The following is a 24,253-nucleotide window of genomic DNA, read 5'->3' as shown; positions in this document are numbered from 1 at the left end:
AAGCTGCTCAACATCACTAATTATTAGAGAAATGCAAATCAAAACTACAATGAAGTATCACCTCACACCAGTTAGAATGGGCATCATCAGAAAATCTACAAACAACAAATACTGGAGAGGGTGTGGAGAAAAGGGAACCCCCTTGCACTGTTGGTGGGAATGTAAATTGATACAGCCACTATGGAGAACAGTATGGAGGTTCCTTAAAAAACTAAAAATAGAATTACCATATGACCCAGCAATCCCACATATACTGGGCATATACCCTGAGAAAAACATAATTCAAAAAGAAACACTGACCCCAATATTCATTGCAGCACTGTTTACAATAGCCAGGTCATGGAAGCAACCTAAATGCCCATCAACAGACGAATGGATAAAGAAGATGTGGTATATATATACAATGGAATATTACTCGGCCATAAAAAGGAACAAAATTGGGTCATTTGTTGAGACGTGGATGGATCTAGAGACTGTCATACAGAGTGAAGTAAGTCAGAAAGAGAAAAGCAAATATCATATATTAACACATGTATGTGGAACCTAGAAAAATGGTACAGATGAACCAGTCTGCACGACAGAAGTTGAGACACAGATGTAGAGAACAAACGTATGGACATCAAGGGGGGAAAGCCGCAGGGGGGTGGGGATGGTGGTGTGATGAATTGGGCGATTGGGAGACATGTATACACTGATGTGTATAAAATTGATGACTAATAAGAACCTGCTGTATAAGAAAATAAATAAAATTAAATTTAAAAAATTTTTTTTAAAAATGGAGGAGGATAATGCTTAGTTAATGTCAGCAGCAGGCACACAGCCTCCACCCAGAATAATCAACACATGAACTGACAAGTGAATGGACAAATACATGAAGGTAGCTGCTCAGTTAGAACTCCCTCTACATTCGAAACTAGAATATCTTGGTTCAGATCCCAGCTCTACTACTACTTACTCCATGGCCTTGAGCAACCGCTTGATCTCTCCAAAGCCTCAGTTTTCTCATCTAAAAACTGGCATTAATAACTGTATCAACTTCACCAGACAACGGTAAGGATCAAAGGAGGTGACATATCAGAAAGGGCTCATAAACTCTAAAGCAATTTCCAAGTACTAAATATTGATACCACAAAATGCAATCCCTACCTTTAAGCAGCTTACAGTCTAGGTCTGTACTGTCCAATATGGTAGCCACTAGGTACGTGTGCCTACTGAGCACTTGAAATGTGACCGATGAAAATTTACACAGGCTGCAAGTATATAACACACACTAGGGAGTGTGTGCGCTTTAATACAAAACAAGAATGCCAACATATCTCGTTACTATGTTTTATACTAAACGCATGATGAAATGGTAATATTTTTATACACTGAACTAAATAAAATGGCAGTAGCTTATTAGTACACAAATGCTGGCCAACCAATGTGTCTTGAAATGTAAACTAATGTGTCTCCTGGGCCTCTGCTGATCAGAAGAGCAAACATAAATACTTGGAACTCTAAGCAACCTTCAGGGCTGTCCAATACAACACCTTATTTTTTTCAAATGAAGAATCTGAGGTCCAGAGAGGGTTGAGACTTAATCAAGACCACACAGCCCATGAACGACCCAGTGTATTTTCCATGAGACCACAGTGCAGTTTTTAGAGCTTTTCAAACCTTTTTTTAATAAAGATTGCCTAAAATCAAGTCACATGATAATTCTGGGAAATAACAACATATCCACAGCTGGCAGATGAAAAAACTGAGGCCCTGAATGACTAAACACACACAATTAGTGGCATCTTTGAGGCCAGCACCCTTTCACCCCATGCTCTCCCTCCTACCCCAGGCTCCCTCTCCAGGTCCAGAAGATGGTGCAATAACACGTAGCATCCCCTTCCCTGGTGCCTCCACCACCTCATGTTCAGGACACGCCCATGAGCATTCTTCAGCCTAATTAAATAATGGAACCACACTGATCCTTTCTTCCAAGGTCCAGGGGCACTGTTTCCTCTCCACCCCAGTTCTGCTTGGGAATGTTGACTTTGGAAAACGGCACCAAATACACTCTAACTGCAATTTCCAAATCAGAAACAGCCTCCAAATCTTTATTCAGCAGAGAGTAAAAGATCTCAGAAGGGCTGAGCCTGTCTAGGCCACGAGAGCCTAGAAGCTCTTCTGCCCAAAGAGCCTCCGGGGACAAACAGGTCATTACAAGTCAGCTCAAATCCACAAATGGGTACCTGCTGCATGTCCTGGAATTCAGAGGTGACTAAAACAAAGCTATCACCTCTTAGTCATTCCTGGTCCAACAGAGGAGATTCATACAAATGGTTAGTTGGACTATGAGGCAGAAAGACATGGGTACCGTACTTTGGGGGCCCAGAAATTAAGGAGCCTCAGGTTCAGGTAGGCTTCCTGGAGCAGGGGGGTCTGACCAAAGTCTTAGAGGGTGAGAAGGACATCATAGGCCGAGAAGGGACGGATAAACCCTCCAGGCAGAGAGAGCAGAGATTCAAGACAACTTTAGTCTTTGAGGACATGTGACACTGGGCTGGCTGTTCCTTTCTGGCACTCTCCAAGGTGACCGTGAGCTAAGCTTCTGAATCAGCAATATTGATAGTACCTCCTCACCTCTCGGGGATGCTTCATGGCCAATCTCATTGCATACTCACAAACACCCCAGAAAGCAGGCAGAGCAAATGTCACACAGCCATTCTCCAGATCAGGGAAGACTCGGGGAGATTAGTGCCCTGACTGGCTTCACATAGCAATTAAGTGACAGAGCCCAGGCATCACCAAGCGTTTCTGGGTCCTCCACCTCTGATCTTGCTTCCATACAGTTCAGCAGCTGAGAATTGCGTAGCTCCAAGGTTTTCCACAACCTCCCTTGTCTTAAAGGCAACTTAGTTATTGCCAAGTACCACTTATGGGGCACTTTGCATGAATGGCCTTGCTCCTGCAGCTGTTTTCTCAAGGTTTGTGTCTTATCTCCCAAGGTGCTTCTTTTATCTCTCACAACATCTAGAAGGCGCTCAGTAGACTCATAGATTCATTGATTGGTAGGCCTAGTGCAGAGATGACGTCAAAAGGGAAAGGACATGTTAAAAGGATTTTAAATATTATTGCTACCTAAATTCATAGACACTTTCTTTGGAGGTCTTTAAAACACAGGGCTAGCCTCTCTAATTACGCCCTATCTCCATGCCTGTCATGTACCTACAAACGTCTCCTTAATCACATTCAACCTACCTACTTGCCTCCCTGATATTATGACTTTCCAGACTGCTAGATAAACACCAATCCGTTTAACATCTATATCTTGGGCACCAATGCACAGGTGTGTGTGTGTGTGTGTGTGTGTGTGACATAAGGGGAGGAAGGTGTTGTAAGGAGATGCATAGCCGTGCCCAGTCCACTAAGCCGCGTGTGGCTATCGAGCACTTGGATTGTGGCCAGTCTAAATGAAGACCTGCTGTGAGTGTAAAATCCACACTGGATTTCAATGATTTAGTGCAGAAAAACAAAGAATGTAAGATAGCTCATTAATATTGAATATACAACAAAAAGATAATATTTTAGATATAATGGATTAAATAAAATATACTATTAAAATTAACTTCACTCGTTTCTTTTTACTCGTTAATGTGGCTACTAGAAAGTGTTAAGATACACGTGTGGCTCACGTTATATTTCTATCGGACATGACCAACCTTTAGAAGGGGTCTAACCCGGGAAGGGAACAGACTTGTGAACAGCCACGCAAGTAGGACCCAGAGTGTGGGGAGCGGCATCTCCCTCAAAACCTTAGTCTTATGGATCTTAATTTCTTTATCCATTTTCTCCATATTTGGTCCTTTAACTTGTCCAACCCAGTAACTATTTATATCTCCCATTCCACCAACCGATTCAAACACATGCAGTTCAGAATGCAAGTCAAAGGCATCCTCGACCCATACCTGCCCACCACACATGCCTCTTGTCTGATTCCCTTTTCTTTTTATTGCTGATTTTGCCCAACTGCTGCCTTATCAGCCACAGGACAAAGCACCTGGCACAGGGTAGTCCCTCAACAAGGACGTGAATGTGGGGCTGAAAAATGGGTAAATGAATGTACAAAGTGCATAATGCAGATACGTGTGTGTGCGTGCGCACGTACACACACACATACACAGAGTCTTGTATTTCTTGTTTCATATACACGTCTTGTGTCTTTAGCTAGCTATAAGACTTCTGCCTTAGGACTTTACTTAAGCTTTAGCCATACTGTTTTTATGCTAGATACTCAATACATTCTTCTTGGCTAATTAATTCTTTTCTTTTTCTAAAGCCAAGGAGAAATCACTTCCTTCATAAAGTCTCTATCGTCTCCTTCCACACTGCTCTTCCTCCTGATTCCCATTGACTGCCTATTCTATACCGTGTGACAATTATGTCTTGTGTTTTCTTTTTGTTTCATGAATGACTCCTGCACTCCCTTTGGTCTTCCCTCTACCCACACTCCCAGTGAACTGTAAACTTCTTTGAAGCCTGAAACTATCTTCTCTTAAAGCTCTAGCACAGAGCTTAGCCCATGGTAATTGTTCAATAAAGACTTGCTGGTTGGTTGCTTGGGGGGATATACCTATAAGAGTCTTGTGATATATAATAGGAAACACATAGGCATACCTCAGAGATATTGTGGGATCCGTTCCAGACCACCACAATAAGTTGAATATCACAATAAAGTGAGTCAAATGTTTTGATTTCCTAGTGCATATAAAAGTTATATTTACACTATACTGTAGTCTAAGTGTGCAATAGCATTATGTCTAAAAAAATGTACATGCTTTAGTTAAAAAAATACTTGATTGTCAAAGAATGCTAACCATCATCTAAGCCTTCAGTGGGTTGTAATCTTTTTGTTGGTGGAGGTTTTGCCTCAGTGTTGACTGATCTGGGTGTGGTTGCTGAAGGCTGGGTGGCTGTAGCAACTTCTTAAAATAAGACAGCAACGAGGTTTGTCGCATCAGCTGACTCTTCCTTTCCTGAATGATGTCTCTGTGGCAGGCAATACTGTTTGACAGCATTTTATCCACAGTAGAACTTCTTTCAACTAAGTTTATCAACTAAGTTTACAACATAACCTAAATCTTTGTTGTCATTTCAACAATCTTCATAGCGTCTTCACCAGGAGTAGACGCCACCTCCAGAAACCGTTTTCTTTGCTCATCCATAAGAAGCAATTCATCATTAAAGTCTTACCATGAGACTGCAGCAATTCAGTTACATCTTCAGGCCCCACTTCTAATTTTGCTATTTCCACCACATCTGCAGTTACTTCCATCACTAAAGTCTTGAACCCCTCAAAGTCATCCATGAGGGTTGGAATTAACTTCTTCCAAACTCCTGTTAATGTTGATATTTTGACCTCTTCCCATGAATCACAAATGTTCTTTATGGCATCAAAAATGGTGAATGCTTTCAGAAGGTTTTCAATTTACTTTGCCCAGATTCCTAAGAATAATTACTATCCATAGCCTTATGAAATATTTTTCTTAAATAATAAGACTTGAAAGTCAAAATTACTCCTTAATCCATGGGCTGCAGAATGGACGCTGTATTAGCAGGCATGAAAACGACATGAATCTCATTGTACATCTCCATCAGAGCTCTTGGGTGACCAGGTGCATTGTCAATGAGCAGTCGTATTTTGAAAGGAATCTTTTTTTCTGAGAGTAGGTCCCAACGGTGGGCTTAAAATATTCAGTAAACCATGTTGTAAATAGATGTGCTGTCATCCAGGCTTTGCTCTTCCGTCCATAAAGCACAGGCAGAGTAGATTTAGCATACTTCTTAAGGGCTCCAGGAGTTTTTGAATGGTAAATGAGCATTGGTTTTAACTTAAAGTGACCAGTGGCACTGGCTCTTTACGACAGAGTTAGATTGTCTTTCGAAGATTTGAAGCCAGGCCTTGACTTCTCCTCTCTAGCTATGAAAGTCCCAGATGACATCTTCTTCCAGTATAAGGCTGATTCGTCCACATTGAGTATCTCTTGTTTAGTGTAGCCACCTTCATGATTATCTGAGCTAGATCTTCTAGATAACTTGCTGCAGCTTCTCCATCAGCACCTGCTGCTTCACCTTGCACTTTTAGGTTACGGAGATGGCCTCTTTCCTGAAGCCTCATAAAGCAAACTCTGCTCGCTTCAAACTTTTCTGCTGCAGCTTCCTCATCTCTCCCAGCCTTCAAAGAATTGAAGAGAGTTATGCCTCACGCTGGATTAAGCTTTGGCTTAAAGGGATGTTGTGGCTGGTTTAATCTTCTATCCAAATGACTAAAACTTTCTCCGTCTCAGCAGTAAGGCTGTTTTGCTTTCTTATCATTTATGTGTGTCCTGGAGTAGCACTTTTCATTTCTTTCAAGAACTTCTCTTTTCATTCAGAACTTTGCTGTTTGGTGCAAGAGGCCTGGCTTTTGGCCTATCTTGGCTTTTGACATCCCTTTCTCACTAACCTGAATCACTTCTAGCTTTTGATTTAAAGTGAGAGATGTACAAACTCTTCCTTTCACTTGAACACTTACATGCCATTGTAAGGTTATCAATTGGCCTAATTTCAGCATCATTGTGTCTCAGGGAATAGGGAGGCCCAAGGAGAGGGAGAAACGTGGGGGAGCAGTCAAAATACATTTATTAAGTTCAACATCTTTATGTGTGCAGTTCATGGCTCCCCAAAATAATTATAATAGTAACATCAAAGATCACTGATCACAGACCACCATGACAAATTAATAATAATGAAAAAGTCTGAAATATTGTGAGAATTACCAAACTGTGATACAGTGACACAAAGTGAGGAAAATCCTTTTGGAAAAATGGCACCCATAGACTTGCTCAATGCAGGTTTGACACAAACCTTCGATTTGTAAAAAGGGCAATATCTGTGAAGCACAACAAAGCGAAGTGCAATAAAACAAGGTATACCTGTATATTCGGTCTTGTCCCCTTTCCTGGTACAGAGGCTGGGAAACCCTTGGAATTTCCTAAGAGGTGAGAGCTAGGGAGGTGTCTTTTTTTCCATGAATGATGTGGCTTTTGGAAAGCCCTTAGGTAAACTAAGGATGGGGGTGCTGTTTGCCAGAAAAACCAATCATGTGATTAGAGGGTGGAACTTTCCATTTCACCCCTGACCTCCTGGGATGGGGGAGGGGAAAAGCTGGAGATTGAGTTCAATCAGCAATGGTCAGTGATTTAATCATTCTCACCTCTGTAACAGCAGCCTCCACGAAAACCTAAAAGGATGGGTTCGGATAGCTCCAGACTGGTGACCATACAGAGGAAATTCGGGGAGAGTCGTCCACCCAGAGACAGCATGGAAGCTCTGTGCCCCTTCCCGCATACCTTGCCCTATTCTTCTCTTCCATCTGGCTGTTCCTGAGTTATATCCTTTTATAATCAACCAGCAATCCAATAAGTAAAACGTTCCTCTTAATCCTGTAAGCCTCCCTAGCAAATTAATCAACACCGAGGAGGAGGTCATAGGCTCCAAACTATAGCCAGTTGATCAGAAGCACAGGTGACAACCTAGACTCGCAATCACCTCTGAAGTGTTTATGTGCTGAGGGGGGTTGGAGGCAGTCCTGTAGGACTGAGCCCTTAACCTGTGGGATCTATTTCTAGGTAGTGTCAGAATTGAATTAACTGTCAATTTGAGTTAACAGACACACACTGGAGGACTTCAAAGGAGATGTATTTTGTAAGCTTGGTGCCTGGATTTCTTATCCCTTCTCTCTACCCCTAGCATTCACCTATGTCCATTAAAAATAAAAATACGCCAAATAAAAATTACTTCAAAGGGTGAGGCCCCCTCCCCCCCAACACACACACCCGGGGCTCCATGCACTGCCTGTCAATGGGTTTCTCCTTGCTAAGAACTCTCTTCACGAATGAATCAATTGGTCTGCTCAGAAACCAATCACAGTAAGGTCATTTAACCTGGGGCTCCAGAAAGAGGCCTCCAACCAGGAACTTCTGCAAAAACAGGTGCTGATTAAGAACTCCCTAATCTGTATCAGCTCTTGCACGGACAAGGATGGCTGTGAGTGGCCCCAGCCAGGGCAGGGAAGGCAGGCGGGCCTCTGAGCAGTGGTGAGTTCCCGGCAGGGAGGACAGGAGACCTCAGAACGAACATGACACCATGCTCTTTCCACACACAAAGCTCCTAGAAAGAGCCCACACATGCCAAAGTTTGGTCCCTCATGTTCACCAAGCCAGCAGACCAGGGCATAATCTCAGAAGACTCCACCTCCTGTGGCCTAGAGGCTGTCCCTGGGTCCTGCCCTCTGGCTTCCCAAGGCTCCTCTTATAGTCGGAGACCTCAGTGCTGTTCAACAGCGAGACACTGGGTGAGGGATGGCTGGAAGGGGAGGAGGGGCCCTGCTTCTGCAGTTGTATCTGGCCTCTTGACCTTCTTTACCACAAGGCCACTCCTGTTATCCTAACTCTCTTGAATTTCCATGGGGCTATGGGTGCCTTGCCCACAGAGCAACAGCCCCATGGCATCAACCAAAGAACATGTTTGGAATAGGAGAGAGACTAGGCTTTGGCCCACAGGTGCTCCCTGGGCCACCAGTAGACCATTGCTGGGAATGCTCAGTGAAGCCGGCCATAGCCCTGAAATCAGGCCTAGGATTCTCCGACCTTCTTTAAGGGAGCATCAGGTCCCTTACCCAGCATCTCAGATCCTACAGGGCCTAGACCCGACGGGCCCGAGAGAACAGTGCTCCTCTAAGCTACACCCCACCTATCTCCGGGACCCCTCTCTCTTGGCCCCAGTAATGTCTTCTAGACTGAAATAACCAGGTTCACCAAGTGTCACAGGGGATGAGCCTTAGAGCTGTCTTTTTCTAGGAGGTCTCTACACCCAGGTGTGGAACCTTGACGTAGTTTTGAGGGTTCTGAGGGCTCATCCCTGACTCACTTTTAATTTTACCCAGGCCCTTAGAAGACTCACAGCATGGGTACTAACCCATTAGGAAACTTGAAGGCTATGGTCAGCTCCAGACTTTGCTGGCATTTGGGGGGTTGCTCTGGCTGTCCCAGAGATGGTGGAGCCGCCAGGGACCCCAACAGAGGCATGCGTGGCAGCTTATTCACCATCCACTCACCTCCCCTCTGTGCTGTGAGGGGGATGGGTCTTCAGGCTCTCCAGGAAGGCCAACCCCTAAAGCTGCTGTGATGTTTGGGATCCCCCAGACCTGACCTTGGCGTTCTCAGGGGCCATCCTCCTTCACTACTGCCAGGGTCTCTTAAAGCCCTGGTGAATGAGAGAGGGCCCTGCACTCAGGAGAGAAGGGAGCCAGGAGCAAGGGGAGGAAACGGAGAAAAAGGCCAAGCATCTCCCAAGCCCAGGCACCAAGCCTGGTAATTTGCACCCTCTATGCCCCTGGCAGCACTCCGGAGAGCACCTCTCTCCTCTCTGGAGACCCCACTGGCTCTGTGGGAATATTCCTGGTTGTGCTGTGTACACAGCAGGTAGGCTGTAGTGGCAAAGGCAGGTTTGAGCTCACAGCCTCGATTCAAAAGGGTCATCCACATTCGAAACTCGGCAAGACTCTAAACAAATTTCTGAACAGCTCTGGGGCAGCCGAGATTGGGAAATTATGAGTGTACCCACCCTGAAAAGCTGCGTGACATATGGAAACGTTCTGATCACCAGAACTTACACAGGCCTTGGCTTGCTCTGCAGGTGCCGTGATGCTTCAGAATTTCTCACCAAGGCTCTGTGCTTCGTTATTCTTGGGGCTAAAGCGAGGCTCTTAGGCCCAGGGACCTGCACATAACCAGTGGGTACGTGTATCCCCTGTGGACATCACTGCCATGTAGAAAAGTGGAGAATCACTGGACTGCCCTCAATGCTCTGAGAGCAGGAGAGCCTATCTTGTATCCAGCACCCTCCACAGGGCCAGCCACACGATAAGTGCTCAACAAAGACCCGCTGATTATAATGCATCAGTCTCTAAATGGATTTGTTAGTGACCTCAGTATAGGAGACCCACAAACAGGCCTCTCCTGGCCATGAGAGGGACACACTGCACCCCCATGCTCCCCTTCCCAGGGAACAGGCCGAGTCAACAGAGCAGGGCAGGCAATAATATGGGTGATGGGAGATCTAGAATGAGGGCAGTTGGAGGTCTGGAGGTCGGCACCCAGCATGACCTGGAAAGCTGCTGAGCCTGTGAAGGGACCCAGGCAGCCACGGAGCCAGCATCGCAGAGGACTGGCAGGCAGAGCAGGCACGGGGACCTTTCTGGGAGCGCCACTGGGATCCCAGGGAGGGCTCGGTAGGGAGCCCCGAGCAAGCTTCAACTCCAGATGAACTGGGCCCTGAGTGAGGCGGGGCAGGGCACAGACTGAAGCTCCAGGGGCTGAGAGGAGCCTCAGAGGAGATGGCCTGCGGCCCAGCTGCTCGTCCAGAGCCCCTGAGTTGCAGCAGCGTGCGCCCCGGCATCCAGGTAAGCCTGAGCTGGAGGCTCTATTCCTGGCCCCTGCAGGAAGGTGACAGGGACGCGGCATCAGGGCCTCTGCAAATCATTTCAATAGTCGGAGCCAAAGAACCACACTGACTGACCGCGAGAGGCCAGAAAGTAAACATACCACCTATGACCCGCGCCTTCAAGGAGAACCCTGAGAGCCCCGGCCAGGCCAGCCGCGCACGCACCATCTCACCGTCCCGCGGCCTGACGTCCCCCTCAAGCTCCGCATTTCTCTTAGGCAGCGACTTCCGCCCACGCTCTTTGAGTGCGTGTGCTCCTGGACGTGTGCACACACCCACCTCAGGCATTCGAGGAGCAACGGTTTATGTTCTTCACTGTCCTCACAGGCATTTCTATTGAAGTTACATTTTCCTCAACCTTTACTGCAGGTGAAAGAAATGCATAACTGGGCAGGATGGAATTACTGACACGTTCAGGATATATGAGGGACGTTAAAGGCAGTTAGGATCTGACGACAGCTGCCAAGAATCTTTCCTATAATCATAAGTGAGACAAGCGCGAAGCCACGAAGGCGACAGAAAAATCCCAGCACGAGCCAGGGCAGGTGTTTCCCTGCTGCAGTTAATGACCCTGGGGGAGTTTGCCGCAGACCCAGAACATGTGCAGGTGCCCCTGGCCCCGGGCTCGGAGGGCCAGGGAGCCTCAGGGTGGGTCACTCATTCCTGATGTCAGTTCTTACCTGCGTTTTCCCGGCTGGGACCCCTGCCTGGGAAGCATGGCCTCCTGGCATTCATCTGTGGGAACCCCTGCCAGCCTCCGGGTCTCTCAGGCTCAGGCGGACCCTCTTCCTCCTGGGCAGGAAGCAGCCGTAGCCCCTCCGCTCCACAGTGCTCTTGCAGAGCAGGGCATCTCCTGGTTTCGCTGCAGGGCGCACGCTGCTCACGCAGGCAAACCTTTCACTGGGCTCTTATTAGCTACACCCTGGAGATACCCCAACGAATAAGGGGGTACCTACTGCCTCTACCGTTCTTTACTTTCAAACGCTTCCTCCCTTCCTTCCAAAAGTACTCTGTTCTGACACTGGCAAGCAACTTCATATGATGGATACACCCCACTCTGTCATCCCTACAGAGACCCTCAAGGAGCAGTCAGCCTGAGAGAAGCTGTGAAGTCCACAGAGCTTAACTCGGGGTGCTCAGCATGTCTGTCCTTCTCTCCCTCCACTCCTCTCGCCCCGCCCGCACCCAGGGCTCTCCAGCCTCTGGGGTCTCACACAATTGGAGAACTCAGAGGCATGGGGAAGGGATGAGGTGCAAGGGGGGAGGGCTGCGGCTTCAGCGCTAGGCCTGAAGGCAGATTCCAAGCAGTGGAGGCTTCAGGGATGGGCCTTCGCTCCAGGCGCTCCACAGCTGAGGCCGGACAGGGAATTCAGCCCACCCCCTGCCCCCCGCATTGTAGGCTAGTCAGACTGAGGGGGTGCGGCTCCCTCAGCCTGCCAGGAGCCGATGGGGAATGCGGAGGCTCTGGGACCTAGGGCAGACCCGCCTAAATGTCCTCACCTTTCCCCCCCACTCCTCAGAGAGAACTCCAGTTCCTAGGCTCTCGTGGCCATGTGGACCAAGCTAAGAGTCAGGGGAAATGACACCCCCATGTTCTAAGGCCCCTCATTGAACCAGGGTGTCATGGTTTGGTTTGGAGCTCTCCCCTAAGCTCCCAGATAAACATAGGTGGAGAGTCCACAGGCACCAATTCATAGCAGGAAGGGGCTTTAATGGTGGGAAGCTCTGGGCCAGGGGTCTTCTGGGAAATCCAGGGGGAGGCAGGAAAGGCTCCCAAGGCTTTTGGCTTTTCTATCTCAAATGCCACCTGCACTCACCCCAGGATGGCCCTCCTGCTGCCATGATGCTAAGCCCACCCAGATGATTCTTACTTCACCCCAATTCAACACAACCCTGTCTACCCCATTCATTTGCTGCATGGCCTCCAAGATCTGTCCACTTTCTAAGCCTGTTTCCTCATCAGTAAAATGGTGAAGATAGTAGCAGTGCTTCCTTCAGGGCTATGACGATTAAATTTCATGTGATGCACCTGGAGCAGTGGCTGACACACAGCAATTACTCACTGAACGTCAGCTGTTGTGGTTGGTGTTACAATTGACCCTTGAACAACATGGGTTTGAACAGTACCGGCCCACTTATACGTAGATTTTTTTCAACTGTAAATAGTACAGTACTGCACCATCTAGGCTTGGTTGAATCTGAGGAGGCAGAGCTGAGGATACGAATACGGAGGGCCTACTATAAGTTATATGTGGATTTTCCTCTGTGTGGAGGGCCAGTGCGCCTAACCCTCAAGTTCAAGGGTCAACTGTATTAGTATTATCATCGTTATTCTCCCTGGGTGAGCTCTGGGTTCTCCACTGACAGTTACCTTTTATGTGCAATCTTGGGCCTTATGGGCCTGGAGCCGGTGGGGAAAGGGAGCTGGGACCACGGAGTACTACTTATTGCTATTTGTTCGCACCGTTGCCAACTCCTTTCCACTGAGCACCCGCTCCATGCCGGCGATGGCATCTAGACAGGACTTCCCAAATGTTAGTGTGGAGATCTTGCTAAAGCACAAAACACTGGGCCACACCCTCGGAGTTTCTGTTTAAACTTGCATTTCTCCCTGGTTCCCAGGTGGGGCCGATGCCGCTGGTCTGGGGACCACACTTTGAGAACCACTGCTCTAGGATGCCGGAGGCATCCGCTTTGTCACTGCTGTGCCCCCGGCACAGTTCTCAGCACAAAGTAGGTGTTCAGTTGCCACCCGATGCTTTGTTCGTGCCTTGCCTACTCTGTGGTCAGCTGGCACACCGCCTCCTGGCTTGGGGCAGCCGGACCCTCATTTGAGAAGCATGCGATCTGACTACTCAAGCGGCAGGGAGATCACTCAGTGCTGAACCTCCGCAGAGAGCCTCCAACAGAACTGGAGGCCAGCCCACACCCGCTGGCGAAGCTCCCCACCCTGCCACACCCGGCACAGGCTCCCCACAGCTGTCTGTCACAAGTAATCCGTGACATGTCCCGCATTCTTAACTGTCCCCGAGACAGAATGGAGCTGAGGTGAAAGGCAGATAGTGAGAATGGGGAAGGCAGGCAACCTGATGCCAGTGACAGCAGTGCTCAGCCTTTCAATAACCCACCAAACTCTTCTAGCCTTTTTTTTTTCTTCTCCTTCCTTTTTTCTTTCCCTCCTTCTTCCTCCTTTTCCTCCTCTTCCTCCTGCTCCTCTGCCTCTTCTTCTTCTTTTATATACAGTTGACCCTTAAATGACAGGGGTTAGGGGTGCCAACCCCAGCACAGTCAAAAATCCGTGTATAACTTATAAGTTAACCCTCTGGACCCACAGTTCTGCATCCACAGACTCAACCAGCCACAGATCGTGTCGTACTGTAGCATTTACTGAAAAGAATTTGCATGTAGGTGGAACCGCACAGTTCAAACTTGTGTAGTTCAAGGTTAACTGTACTTTTTATTGGTTCCCAGTTTTTCACTTTTATCTTCTAAAATGTCTTCGACCATGACAAGGCACCCCCATGACCAATGATGAGATTTAGGAGTTCCTCACTGAGATAGAGGTTTAGCAGACCTTGGAGGATGTAACGCCTTCCAATCTGCTGCCTCCATCACATCTGCCTAAATCTTCCTTTGTAACATGACTCCATCCTGCATCCCAAACATTAGGCTCCCATGAGCCTCCACCCACCACATTCCCCATGAACTCAGCTCATTTTTATGATCATGGTAGACTCTTGCTCTGTCTCCAGGGAGGTCTACATCATTCTCCTTGTTGGAGCAAGTCCTCAGGAGAAAATGCCAGTGCAGCAGAATAGAACCGTGTCACCTATTCTCTTCTTGGGAAACAAAGTGAGGAAAAGCAGGGCCAGATGAAGACAGGTGGATTAGGTGATGGAGAAGCCGTTTCTGCTGAGGGTCAGAAGGTTGACGGGGAAAGCCTGGGGTGGGACCGAAGTGGAGTGGCTGCCAAGGGCCCCTCAGATGAGCTTCTGCAGGGCCCCTGGGGATGAGTGTGAGAGCCTAGCAAGCAGGAAATACATAAAGGCTGCCTGGCTCCAACTCCCCCACCAGAATTAACCAAGAGAACAGGCCTGCACTGTGCTATGAGCCCACGGCAGGTAGGGGTACATGGAGCAGGGGAGGCCCTCTTCCCCTGACTCCAGGGCTGGGCACCTGGAACCCCGCAGGGAAAGTGCCCTCTCAGAGCAGTCAGTGATGGCCTTCTGGGCATAAGCATAAGGTGGTCCAAGGGTCCGCTCTGAAGGACAATACACGAGATTATGTGAGTTCTAATGGGGTTTTGTTCTTTTCTTAGACACGGCACATATGGTCCAATAACCTGGGCATTTTTCTGCTTTTTTTTTACCCTAAATTAAAGGGTTTGGGGCTTTGTGGGCCACACTGCATTCCTACGGTTAATGAGAACCACAGATGTGTCTTCTTCAGTTTGGGTTGAATCCCCCGTGGACTAGTTCGTTCTTTCAGCCTCCCCACAGCACCTGTAGGGGTTTCTGCCCACGGTGGGTTTGAGTGGTGCTCACCCGTCTACTCTCATGGGTTCAGATAATAGCAGTGGGGAAGGAGATTAGCTACGGGGAAGGAGAGGTTGAAACTCAGAGCTGCTGAACAGCCCCGCAGGGCCGGGGCTACCTATTATACAGGTAAGATTTGGCAGGCCACGCAGGGCTGAAATAGGACATTATAAACAGAGTGGCTCAACTCCCTCTTCAATCAAGAAAATGCATTTTTGTTTGTTGTTGTTTTGCTTTTCGTTTTTTTTCTGATCCTTCTTTCAGGAAAATGGAAAAGAGAAGGGAAAACAAACGAAAACATAAAACAATGTTCTCTTAAGCTTGACAGTGGCCAGAGCTTTTGATGATTCAACAGCAAGTTTACAAACTGTTCCCATTTGGGTGGTTTCACTGAGCAGCAGATAAGCAGCAGCTTCTCTGCATCTACTTATGGTATCAGCAACAAGCAACAGCATTTCTGGGACTGTTCACCATCGTAGGACCCTTGACATTAATCAACTCCATGCTCTGGCTCCCAGCAGGAAGAGCTCAACTCGAAATCACTCCAGGTTACAGACGACACACTCCAGTGAGTTACCACCTGCACAGCCTCAAACTTCACATCAACCATCTGAGAGACAGGTGAGAGACCCGTCGTACAGCCAGTGTTAGAGGCAGAGACTGAAAGACTGAAACCAGCCAGGGTCCCCGTAGTCCTTGGCCAGGGCCGGGCATCAGATTCACTGGGGGCTGGGGTTTCCAAAAGGTGCAAGCCCAGGCCCCGCCCTCAGAGGTTCCTTTTATAGATCTGACCCAAGGCATCTGTATTCTGCAAAAGCAGCTCAGTGATTCTGGTGTGCACCCAAGGTCACCATACACAGCTGAACAGTACATGACAGCCCTGTGGGCCCTCTAGTTCTAACCACTGGATTCGACCCAGCAAGGCGGCCAGCTTCCATGCAGAAACATGCTGGGACAGGATGAAGAAGGTTGGCAGGATGACCCTTTGCTAGCAGCAGAAAGCCCTTGTCATTCCGATCCTGAAGAGGCTGGGTGGAAGAGTGTCAAGCCACACCACCCAGAAACAGCTTAAACTACTGACTCATGGCCTATCCATCAGTCAGCAGGGTCCTGCCCAGGAATGACTGGCCCAGAGGGTATGGGCTTTTGAACTCTTTAGAGGAAAACTAGAAAAGAATTTCTTGGTTTAAAAAAAAATGCGAGGCTCAAAATGTAATGTGCCAAAACTTAGGGGGAAAGGTCAAAAAACCCTGCTGCCTGCTCCCAATAACCAGCTAAAACTCTCCAGTGACGTTGACTACTTTGGTGGTTTAAATGCACAATGCTTGTGCCAGACTGCCGGGTTCAAATCCCAGCACAATCACTTACTGTGTGACCTTGCACAAGTTTCTCTCTCTCTCTCTCTTTGAGCTTCAATTTCCCCATAGGGTTGTTATGAAAATTAAGTGAGATAATATTCATAAAGTGCTTAGGACGGGGCAGGTCCAGAGTGCTGTGTAAGCGTTAATTACTGTTGTCACTGGGTGCGATGTTCTCACGACCGCTTCCAGTCATTCTTAGGCACCAAGCCCCCAAAAATGAAAATCTGAGGAGACATCCCAGTGCTCCTGAGGGCAGCAGCAAGATGAAGACTCTCCCCTCTTCCAGCCTTTTGGAGAGATGGGTTTTGGAGAGAGATTGGGTTAGGAAGTATTTAGATGGACTGGTTGAGTCAACTGTGATACATTCAGATGATGGGATGTGATGTGACTGTTACAAATAACGGCGAGTGCATAGGAACACACACGGAAGACCTGTGTGATCCAGTGCTGAGTGGAATAACCAGGTAACAGAACAGAATGGCCCCGTTTCTGTTAAAAGCATATACGTGCAACATGTATGAATCATACTCTACAAGCTCAGATATGCAAGAAGTATCACATGTCGTTATTTAAATCAACTCAAATCTGACTTCAGGTTTTACCCTGCTGGGCTGGCAGGCAATTCACTCTTGGCATCGCTGAGTTTTCTTCCCCTACCCAGCATCACACGAGAATCCAACATGCTAACGCGGTGCCCAGAAAACAGAGGCTGGCCTCTAGCCCCCCATCCCTTGGCCACGGTCAAGCCCACGGGTCTCTTGCAGGTAGATGGCTGTTCATGAGATGGGGATGTGTGGAGGTGCTCCTTTAGCAAGGCTGGGAGCTCAGGTGCCTTTAACCCGTCCCCTGGGGCAGTCATTTCCCTCAGGTGTCCTGTCCCCTCTTCAGGTGCTGCCAGGACAGCTTGGGTTCCCTGCAACTTGGGGCCCACCAGTCTGCATCCCTGACCAGGGCCAGGTGCTGTCTTGTCCCTTCTCCCAACCCCCCGCACACACCTGCCATAATACGGGGCCGGAGGGAGCTTGGGCTTTCCTGAGAGACGGAAAGAGGGGCAACTTCTGCTGCTTCCTCTACCAGAGGCTCCCCAGGCTAGGAATGCATGGGCTTAGAATAGGGAGGGAAGGGGCCAGGGAGAACGCACGCTGATTAGGAGCCAGGACGTTACTTAACTACATGCTTGTGTGTGCATACGTGGGTACGGACAAGTCTGTGTGTGGGAGCCCACATGTGGTATCTCTAGGGGAGGGGAGATTATGGGTGATTGGAATTTTCTCCTTTTAATTTCTCTGTACTTTCTACAATTAATATGAATCATTTGTATCAAAAATTATGAAATTTGACAGAAGCGTTTCGTAAGGAAGCTAGGACTTGTTTAGAAGCCCGAATGACAAGTTTCTGAAATAGGGGGAATTTAAAAGCTGGGCAATGGAAGCAGCCTTGTGTGCAAAGTGATTCTACCTCTAGTGCATGGTCTGAGCATTAAGTTCTTGTCCCGTGTAAATAACTACATGGTGCTAAGAGGCACTCAGAGCTCTGGGTGGACAAGTCAAGAGCTCCTCCCTGCCCCACCATCCCCTCCACCAGGAGCCAGCTTTCCCGAGTGCGTGGACGGGGCTGTGCCTGCTGATGCCGGGCAGTGTGTGTGTGGTGTGTGTGTGTGTGGGGGGTGTGTGTGTGTGAGTGGGTGTGAGGGGGTGGTGGGGGTGGGGGGGTGGTGTGTGTGGTGTGTGTGTGGGGTGTGTGTGGTGTGTGTGTGGGGGTGTGTGTGTGTGTGTGTGTGTGGTGTGTGTGGTGTGTGTGTGTGGGGGTGTGGGGTGTGTGTGGGGGTGTGGGGTGTGTGTGGTGTGTGTGTGGGGGGGTGTGGGGTGTGTGTGGTGTGTGTGTGTGGGGGTGTGGTGTGTGTGTGGTGTGTGTGTGTGGGGGTGTGGGGTGTGTGTGGGGGTGTGTGGTGTGTGTGGTGTGTGTGTGTGGGGGTGTGGGGTGTGTGTGGTGTGTGTGGGGGGGGTGTGGGGTGTGTGTGGTGTGTGTGTGTGTGGGTGTGGGGTGTGTGTGGTGTGTGTGGGGTGTGTGTGTGTGGTGTGTGTGTGGGGGTGCGTGTGTGTGGTGTGTGTGGGGTGTGTGTGTGTGTGTGTGTGTGTGTGAATTTTCCATGCTGCCTCCTTCCCTGAGCCCTCGTTCAGTGCATCCTTCTCTGAGCTGCAGCAACACCTCCAGATGTGTTTATGTGTTTCACCACCTCCCCTCCCACAAGCCTTCCCGGGGCCACAGAACAAAGGAGAGGAGCAAGAGGGTCTGGGTGTCACTCATTCCCGTTCTGCTGACCCGGGGAACCTGGCTTATTTGTTTTGGTGAGCGGGCCAGCTGCAAGCTGTTTGGTTTGGGGCTATAGGATTAGGACTGTTTTCCTTTCTGAGTTTGGTGCAGTCGGGGGTGAGGCGAAGGATCCCAGGCTGAGGACAGCCAGGGTCTGGCCTCTCAGCTCTGGTTTCTCAGTGCTGCTGCTGGGGATTCCAGCTCCTGCAACAAGTATGAGGACGCTGCCTTTCAGGGAGGGGCAGCTCCCTGGACAGGGCAGCTGGTTGTCACCATGCCACAGGGGCTAGCTCCCCTAGCTCCTGGAAGAAAGCCCCTGGGGGCGGGGGGGGGGGCGTAAAATACAGAGGAAATAGGCAGCGCCACAGCCCCTCTCTCAGCCTCGGGGCTCCCCATCTCAGGCCTGTCAAAGGCTGTTTCCCCTCCCCCTCCCAGCAGATTCTCAGCACCCCCAGGATAAGCAGTGTTTGGGGTCCTCAAAGACCCTTTGATCTTTAGACCCTCAAATCCACTGGAGTGCCAGGCCATAAATATTGTGCTACTACCCCTGTCACCAGCCCTCTAGAGTGACAACGCCTATGTTTTAAATTCTGGCTTAGATAACAATGGCTAGGTTGTATTTAATGATTCCCATGTCTGAGCTTTTTCCCCTAACTTCATTAGGAGTTCTTTAAGGTAGACACCATTTTCCTACAGGCCAAAGCATAGGGCAAAAAAGGACCGGGCACCTAAAACACACTCGTTGAATGACTAACCTGGATGGGCAGCTGGATAGGTGTACAGACAGACAGATGGACAGATAGATGGATGGCAGACGTCCTTCATGGAAATCTTCCCATAACAGAAACAGTTTTTATGTGCATTTATCCAACAAATATTTATTGTGCACTAACTACATGCCAGCCATTGTTTTAGGCCATTGAGATTCATCAGTGAACAAAAATACAAAAAAGAGCTCTACCTTCCTGGAACTTATATTCTATCAGGAGGAAATCTATAAACAATAAACACTTAAAATCAAGTAATTTCATAGTATGTCAGAAAGTGATAACTACTATGGAAACAAACTAAGTAGAACAGGATGAGGAGGGCTGGGATTTGAGTAGAGGCAGTTGTACTATAAACAGGAGTCAGAGTGGGTCTCACTGAGATGGTGACACCTGAGCAAAAATTTGAGGGACGTGAAGGAGTGAGTCATGTGGCTATTTGGGGGAGGAGCATTCCAGGAGAGTGAACAGACAGTTTGTAAAACGGAGCATCCTAGGTGTGTCTGAGGAAACGCCATGGGGTCAGTAGGCTGGAGTGGAGTAAATAAGAAGGATAGTAGGAGAGAGTTGAGAGAGGTAGAGTTGAGACGGTTGGCAGATTCTGTAGGACCACAGAGAAATGGGGAACCATTGAAAGGTTTTGAGAAAAGGAATGACATGATCTGATGACATGATTTGATTTAAATTTTGGAAGACTCCCTCTAGTTGCTGTTTTGAGAACAGATTGCAAGGAAACAAAGGTGGGAGCAATTAGGAGGCTATTATAGTAATCCAGGTGAGAAATGATAGTTTCCAACCAGGGTGATAGCCATAAATGCGGCAAGACTAAGCAATTGAAGGATGGAGTTGGCATCAACTGAGATGGAGATGGCTGTGGGTAGAGCAGTTTTATGAGGCAGGGGTGGGCATAGGGCAGACCAGGAGAGCATGCTGAACTTAAGATATCATCCAAGTAGACATCCAAATAGGTATCTGAAGGCTGGAGGTATAAACTGAAATTTGGACATCAACAGTGATATATGATGTGCAAAGCCATGAGATCACCAAAAATATTAATTGTAGAAAAAGGAGAGAAGAGTACCAAGGACTGAGCTCTGAGGTATATCAACATTAAAAGATCAAGGAGATGAGGAGGAACCAGCAAAAGAGACCAAGAGGGAGCAACTTGCAAGACAGGAGGAAAACAAAGAGAAGGTACTGTTCTGGAAGTCAAGGGAAGAATATGTAACAAGGAGGAAAAGTGATCAACTTGTGTTAAATGCAGCTGATCAACTAAGTGGTAAAGACACACCTGACCACTGAACTCGGCAATAAGAAGGCTGTCAAGAGTAGCCTGTTGAGTACTGGGGGCAAAGGCTGATTGGAGTGTGTTTAAGAGAGAATGGGAGGAGTCCACACATTTATGGTCAACTGACCTTCAACAAGCATGCCATGAACACACAATGGGGACAAGACAGTCTCTTCTATAACTGAATATCCACAGGCAGAAGAATGAAATTGGATCCTTATCTCATACCATATACAAAAATTAACTCAAAATGGATTAAAGACTTACATGTAAGACCTGAAACTGTAAAACTACTAGAAGAAAACCTAGGGGAAGCCTTCTTGACATTGCTCTTGGCAATAATTTTTTGGTTATGACACCAAAATCACAGGCAACAAAGGCAAAAACAGACAAGTGGAACTATACCAAATTAAGCTTCTGTACAGAATGAAAAGGAAACCTATGGAATGGGAGAAAAAAACTGCAAACCACATATCTGATAAGGTGTTAATATCTAAAATATATAAGGAACTCCTACAACTCAATTTTTTTAAAAGGTGATTTTAAAATGGGCAAAGGACCTGAATAGACATTTTTCAAAAGAAGATATACAAATGACCAACAGGTACATGGAAAGATACTAAACATCATTAATCATCAGGGAAGTGTAATTCAAAACCACAATGACATATCACCTTATACCTGTTAGAACAGCTATTATCAAAAAGACAAATATAACACGTGTTGGCGAGGATGTAGAAAAAGGGAAACTTTGTGCACTGTTGGTGGGAATGTAAATTGGTACAGCCACTATGGAAAATAGTATTAAAGTTCCTCAAAAAATTAAAAATAGAACTACCAGGTGATCCAGCAACCCCACTTCTGGGTATATATCCAAAGGAAATGAAATCAGTATCTCAAAGAGATATCTCACATGTTTATTACAGCAGCATTCACAATAGTCAAGATATGGAAACACCCTAAATGTCCACCAAAGGACAAATGGATAAAGAAAATGTGACATATATATCACAATGGTATATTATTCAGCCTTACAAAATGAAGGAAATCCTCCCACTTGTGACAACATGGAGGACATTATGCCAAGTGAAACAAAACAGAAAGACAAATACTACATGATCTCATTTGTATGTGGAATGTAAAAGGGTCAAACTCATATAAGCAGAAAGTAGAATGATGGTTGCCAGGAGCTAGGAGGATGGGAGAGGGAAATGAGATGTTGGTCAAAGGGTACAAAATTTCAGTTATGCAACATGAATGAGTTGTGTATAGCATGGTGATGATAGTTAACAGTACCATATTGTATACTTGAAAGCTACTAAGAGGATAGATTTTAAAGTTAGATCTTAGGGACTTCCCTGGTGGCGCAGTGGTTGAAAGTCTGCCTGCCAATACAGGGGACACGGGTTCGAGCCCTGCTCTGGGAAGATCCCACATGCCGTGGAGCAACTAAGCCTGTGCACCACAACTACTGAGCCTGTGCTCTAGAGCCCGCAAGCCACAACTACTGAGCCCATGCGCTACAACTACTGAAGCCTGCGCACCTAGAGCCCGTGCTCTGCAATGGGAGAGACCACCGCAGTGAGAAGCCTGTGCATTGCAACGAAGAGTAGCCCCCGCTCGCCGCAACTAAAGAAAGCCCGCGTGCAGCAATTAAAACCCAACACTGCCAAAAATAAACTAATAAAATAAATAAATTTTTAAAAAAAGATCTTAAAGTTAAATCTTAAATTAAATCTTAAAGTTAAATCTTCTCAACACACACACACATACACACAATGGTAACTATGTAGGGGTGATGGATAAATTATTGAGCTTGATTGTGGTGATGTTTTCACAATATATCAAAATATATCAAAACATCAAATATATCCAAATAGCCTATCGAATATATCAAAACATCAAGATGTACTCCTTAAATATATATAATTTTTATATGTCCACGATATCTCAAAAAAGTTGTTTTCAAGAAACAACTAATTGGAGACAGTGAGTACAGACAATTTTCTGGAGAAGTTCTGCTGTGAATGGGGAGCAAATCAAAAGTTGCAGAAGTGGGTTCAAAAGGAGGATTTTATAAAGTGGGAGAGACAATCACATGCCTGCATGCTGATGAAATGATTCAGGAGAACATGAACAATTGAAGAAGGAGGAGAGAAGTGGGCAATATGGCCAGAGCAATATCCTTGAGTAGGTGAGCAGGGACGGGATCTGATGCCCAGGTGGAAAGGCTGGCTCTAGAAAGGGGCGTGGAGAATTCATCAAGTTACAGCCAAGGAAACGGAGGATATGAGGGAAGACGGAGGCAGGCAGGGAGATGTGGTGGAGTCCGTGGAAGTTCTCTTCTGGTGACTTCACCTTTGTCATAAAGAGGGAAACAAGGTCACATGGGAAGAGGGCGTTAGGGATCTGGAGAAAGAAGTGACAGTGTAAAGTCATCATCCAGGATAATGGCAGAGTGAGTGGACTAGGAGAGTAGAGGAGGATGACCTGGCAGCAGCTGAAGGCCACCTCGGAAATTGTGGGCATAAATTTCAAGTGACACAAGTCAGCATGGTTGTATTTTTTTCCCCCTAAACCAGCATGGAGTAAATGGGGAGTTGGATTTAACCTTGATTGTGGTTTACAGTACAATAAAATGAGAGGGGCAAGGGAGTGATTATAACGACGGACCAGGAATTTAAGTTGTATTCTAGAAAGAAGGGTTTCCATTTTAGCAAATGGGAACATGTGAGGTCTTTCACTTTGCCAGGAGTGAGCTGTGGATGGAAAAAGGCTAAGACTCACTGCCCTGGAGCCATCATTAACTCAGTGACTCCCTGAGGATTTAATGGAGGTGACCTGCCTTCCGAACTCGCCCTCAGGACTGTCTTGCCAAGAGGTGTGATATAGCACAGGGGCTGGCAGTAGAACAAGGAGGTGAGGGGTTGTCATATTTGTACTAAACTCGCTCTTAGGCTGCCTGTGGGGCACCCCATTCACCCCAAGACACAGTCCTCTCTGGGACATCAGCAAGCCTGGCCTTACCAGGAATGAGTTCAGCAGTCACCTCTGACCTCAGCCAAGTCTCTCAGCTCCTCCAACTGGGCCAACGTACCTCTACCATGCAGCTGCCTTTCCCTACCCTGCCATATGTGTTAGTCCCAAGATAGCAGCTCCATCTCAATTCATGTCCTCTGAATTTATTTTCAGGGATTTCTGAATCTCTGCTCCTGGCTTATATGACCAAGTCCTTGGCTGTTCCGCCCTCCATTCCTCCCCACCCAACCGGCCCCATCAGACATGCAGACTAGACCTCTGCACACCCACCTCACCAGACAGGCTCATTCTTACGTACTCAGACTGAAAGTTTGCTGGCTCAGCCTCACCCACCCACTGGCAGACAATCAATGTCTAGGCCTCTTTCCAGAATCATGACGACAATAATAATAACAACAGTAGTAACTACCACAGTATAACTACTGAGAAAAC

This window comes from Globicephala melas, chromosome 12 (genome assembly GCF_963455315.2).
Source record: "Globicephala melas chromosome 12, mGloMel1.2, whole genome shotgun sequence".
In the NCBI taxonomy this organism is placed as follows: Eukaryota; Metazoa; Chordata; class Mammalia; order Artiodactyla; family Delphinidae; genus Globicephala; species Globicephala melas.
This window is presented reverse-complemented; position numbering follows the sequence as displayed.